At 48.1% G+C, this 5000-nt stretch overlaps 1 non-coding gene across 1 annotated transcript in view; it reads left to right on the top strand.

Moving 5' to 3' along the window:
- The first annotated feature begins 3649 nt into the window (after positions 1–3649).
- The window catches only part of LOC132204932 (small subunit ribosomal RNA), a 1864-nt gene continuing 513 nt past the window's right edge, over positions 3650–5000 (top strand). Inside the window, exon 1 of the ribosomal RNA XR_009442604.1 lies at positions 3650–5000. This exon is cut by the window's right edge and continues 513 nt beyond it. This is a non-coding gene — a ribosomal RNA (small subunit ribosomal RNA).

Below are 5000 nucleotides of genomic sequence, written 5' to 3'. Positions count from 1 at the left end.
CATCTCCGGCCGCACTGTTGGCGGAGCGGGTGAAAATATTACAAGTCCCGCCGCCGACATCTCCGACCGCACTGATCAGATCGACAACTCCGGCCGCTGTGCTCGTTGGTCAAGCGCGGCGAAATGTGCCGGAACAGTAGATAATTTTCCATGTATACATCGCCCATCCCTCTTTGGAACCCTAGAAGCTCACTATGCTCTGCAAATTTTTCATACGTCTCTCTGTTTGGATTGGTTGAATTTCAATTTATTGCATTTACGTTTCGATTGTGTAGCTGTTTAGCTTCAGCCTTGATTTAACTGTAAATAATTATTATCATTTATTCTTCCATATATTTTTGATGTACGTGAATATTCCTTTCATTAATTCATCGATATACGTTTGTTCATGTGTATTACTTTATGAATCTCTCCGTCGATTTGTATCACTTGGAGTGTCTTATATTACATCTTAAAATTTATAAAGTGTGCTATGCATTATTTAATGCATTCGTGTTTATTTAATTTCAACCTCTCATTAAATTCTTCCTGCGTTGACAATTTAAAATATTTATAACAAATATTTGAATTATAAAAGATTATTGAAGTGCACCGTTACGTTAAACGTTCCTTTCATTGCAATACTATTCCATCCTAATGTACGTAATCGGATTTCAAATCTTGTATGTTAATGTATGCATGCATTCTTCATAATATTCCCTAATATGGGAAACAAATCCTTTCTTTTCCGATTGATGTTCATGAAATCGCATATAACTTCATCCCTACAATAAAGCGCCCTTCATGAATTTTACTGTAATTCCTAACATCTCCGCTACGCAGCGACTTCAGAAACAGTAAGCAAATCCAAGTGATCTTAAAATTTCATTTCAAAACATTTGAAACTAGGAAAATAATAGTGGAAAAATTTGACGGTCACATGTGGCGAGTAGAACTTTACGTCGCATGTTCATGTATAGTGGGGGTTTTCTTCCGTTCGTATATTGTTCAATGAAATCTATCTAATCTGGTATTCACGTTTCGGCTCCTTGTAGAGAAGCACAAAATTCACGAGGTGTGCAAAACTGAATGAAAAATCTTTTGGTCATCTCATCCTCTGCCAAGGGATGTACCACGTTTAAATATTGTTGTTTCAAAATATAATTTCAAACACCCCTTAACTTTTCAAATTCACGTCCAAAGTTCTATTTCGTGTACAATTTGCGAGCGGAAATAACATCTTTATTTATGAGGTCGATGTACTTATTTCTCAAGATAATTTCACGGCTCGCAAGCTTATCCCGCTGCCAAAACCATGCACATCCGGCATATTGCCAATTTTCGAAAAACCCACAGAGCAAAAGCTGACTTTACTGCGATTGTTCATTCTACTCTAGTCACAAAGAACGGGCAGAGAGGGTATCACAATCAGCAGAGATGAAACACTGATGTGGCACAGCAACTTTGATTTTCATGCAATTCACACGTGTTATCTTGATTAAATTTTGTATAAAATCATGTTTATTAATGCATCACCGGGGGCATTCTCTACCCAAGTGAATCATCCAAAAATTCAGTGTTGTTAATCTCATTGCTTACAAAGAAGAGAGAATTACAATGGAAATACAAAGGCAGAATACACAAAACAGTTCTGAAATACATGATGCCAGTTAATATTATTATTTCCATCATTCACGTCGCTAGCACTCTATATCGCTATTTACTTAACGCGTGTCAATGTTAGTTTTGACATGGCCTACATTGTACTGTCTTCCTCTTACGACAAGAGGTAACGTGGCCTCCTCGTTGATCTTATTTATTCTCGTTAACAACACTGTCAAATTCCTCGCAGTGACCATTTATATTTTTTGAAGTAAGATTGCATCTAACTATTTTTGAAGACATTATTAACTAATATTTTCATTCAGACAGCTGAAACGCATTCCATAAATCACAAATGAATACACAAATCACCGCAGCAAAGGCTCGTGTGATCTGGCAGCTCACGAATGATGCTCATCACACGAAAACAATTTTTCTCTTGAATAGGGTGCGCCATTACCATGCAACGTTGAATGTGTCATATAGGAATCATGTTGAGCTGCAATCGCTCCTCAACTCCAATGATTCCTGTTTTCACGTGCAAAGGGCGTTATTAGTGCACCAAACTTGACGTCATAAACAAGACGCAAAAAATCATTTTATGCAACACCACAAGTCGTTTCGGACATCTCCGGCCGCACGGCTGGCGGAGCACGCGAAAATATCACAAGTCCGTACATCGACATCTCCGGCCGCACTGTTGGCGGAGCACGCGAAAATATTACAAGTCCGTACACCGACATCTCCGGCCGCACTGTTGGCGGAGCACGCGAAAATATCACAAGTCCGTACACCGACATCTCCGGCCGCACTGTTGGCGGAGCACGCGAAAATATTACAAGTCCGTACACCGACATCTCCGGCCGCACTGTTGGCGGAGCACGCGAAAATATTACAAGTCCGTACACCGACATCTCCGGCCGCACTGTTGGCGGAGCACGCGAAAATATTACAAGTCCGTACACCGACATCTCCGGCCGCACTGTTGGCGGAGCACGCGAAAATATTACAAGTCCGTACACCGACATCTCCGGCCGCACTGTTGGCGGAGCACGCGAAAATATTACAAGTCCGTACACCGACATCTCCGGCCGCACTGTTGGCGGAGCACGCGAAAATATTACAAGTCCGTACACCGACATCTCCGGCCGCACTGTTGGCGGAGCACGCGAAAATATTACAAGTCCGTACACCGACATCTCCGGCCGCACTGTTGGCGGAGCACGCAAAAATATTACAAGTCCGTAATTCGACATCTCCGGCCGCACTGTTAGCAGAGCACGAGTAGCAGCGGGTCACCCGAAGGGGCCGCGCCGGCCGACCGTGCGCGCGAGCTCGTGCCTCGCGCGGGAGAGGCAGAAATGCGGTCGCCTCCTGCTCGGCCGGCCGCGCCACGGGTGCCGTCAGATTGCTCGCGATTCGTGTGCTCTTCGCCAGGACGTGCGATGCATTCGGTTATATGTTGACTGGTGGAGCGGCGTCGGTAATGTCAAACACGTGAGTGGTGTCGTTGAGGACGCGCGAAGAAAGCCTTCCACGATTGATCGGTAACGCGGGTATTGATGAGCCCGAGGGGAAACGCCGTGACGTCCCCGAGGTCGGAACGACGAGCCCGGTGTGGTCGTCGATGTGAACCACCGAACAACGGTGGATACCGAACTCGGTCGTGGAGTAACCGCTTGAAGCGCGCCTCCTCATCGTTCTAATCGCGCACGTGGGCGGCGTTGTCAGCCGACGACCCTGTGCTCTATGTGCGGGCCCGCCTGGCCGTTCGGTCGGGCAGCCCGTCTCCGGTCTCGGTGGGTGCGAGCTATTTGTACGCGAACGATGCTTTGTAGCGAGTTCCTCGCGAGGAGCGTTTGACGTGTGCGGAGCGCTCGGCTCACCAACCGTCGGCGTTGTGCACTTCTCCTGCCGGGGTTGCCTGGTGCGAGTTGAGCACGGCGTCGGCGTCACGCTTAGCTGTAAGCCGGCTGCGGTAGCCTCGGCTGCCGCGGCCGCGCGCGGAAGCGTGTCATCCACGGGAGCACGCGTTGTGGGGTCCCCCCGGGGGCTCTGCGGCGTCAGTTCCCTGGTTGATCCTGCCAGTAGTCATATGCTTGTCTCAAAGATTAAGCCATGCATGTCTCAGTACAAGCCAAAATAAGGTGAAACCGCGAATGGCTCATTAAATCAGTTATGGTTCCTTGGATCCTACAAACTCTACTTGGATAACTGTGGTAATTCTAGAGCTAATACATGCACCCAGAGCTCCGTCCAGAAATGGCCGGGGCGCAGTTATTAGATCAAAACCAATCGGTCGGGTTCGCCCGTCCGTCGTTTTGGTGACTCTGAATAACCACAGCTGATCGCACGGCCTCGCGCCGGCGACGTATCCTTCGAATGTCTGCCTTATCAACTGTCGATGGTAGGTTCTGCGCCTACCATGGTTGTAACGGGTAACGGGGAATCAGGGTTCGATTCCGGAGAGGGAGCCTGAGAAACGGCTACCACATCCAAGGAAGGCAGCAGGCGCGCAAATTACCCACTCCCGGCACGGGGAGGTAGTGACGAAAAATAACGATACGGGACTCATCCGAGGCCCCGTAATCGGAATGAGAACACTTTAAATCTTTTAACGAGTACCTAATGGAGGGCAAGTCTGGTGCCAGCAGCCGCGGTAATTCCAGCTCCATTGGCGTATATTAAAGTTGTTGCGGTTAAAAAGCTCGTAGTTGGATCTGTGTATCGGACAGCCGGTTCGCCGCTCGCGGCGTTCAACTGGTTAGTTCGGACGTCCTGCCGGTGGGCGTCTCGCGCAAGCGGGGCGCCCGTAGTACCCTCCGGGCTGCTCTTAACCGGGTGGCTCGGTGGGCCGGCACGTTTACTTTGAACAAATTTGAGTGCTCAAAGCAGGCCTTTGGTTGCCTGAAAACTGTGTGCATGGAATAATGGAATAGGGCCTCGGTTCTATTTTGTTGGCTTTTCTGAACTTGAGGTAATGATTAATAGGGACAGACGGGGGCATTCGTATTGCGACGTTAGAGGTGAAATTCTTGGATCGTCGCAAGACGAACGGATGCGAAAGCGTTTGCCAAGAATGTTTTCGCTAATCAAGAACGAAAGTTAGAGGTTCGAAGGCGATCAGATACCGCCCTAGTTCTAACCATAAACGATGCCAGCCAGCGATGCGCCGAAGTTCCTCCGATGACTCGGCGCGCAGCTTCCGGGAAACCAAAGCTTTTGGGTTCCGGGGGAAGTATGGTTGCAAAGCTGAAACTTAAAGGAATTGACGGAAGGGCACCACCAGGAGTGGAGCCTGCGGCTTAATTTGACTCAACACGGGAAACCTCACCAGGCCCGGACATCGGAAGGATTGACAGATTGAGAGCTCTTTCTTGATTCGATGGGTGGTGGTGCATGGCCGTTCTTAGTTGGTG

Source organism: Neocloeon triangulifer, unplaced genomic scaffold (genome assembly GCF_031216515.1).
Source record: "Neocloeon triangulifer isolate White Clay Creek 2 clone unplaced genomic scaffold, ASM3121651v1 ptg000024l, whole genome shotgun sequence".
Lineage (NCBI taxonomy): Eukaryota > Metazoa > Arthropoda > Insecta > Ephemeroptera > Baetidae > Neocloeon > Neocloeon triangulifer.
Note: the sequence above shows the minus strand (reverse complement) of the source record. Positions and strands in the feature narration are given on the sequence as shown.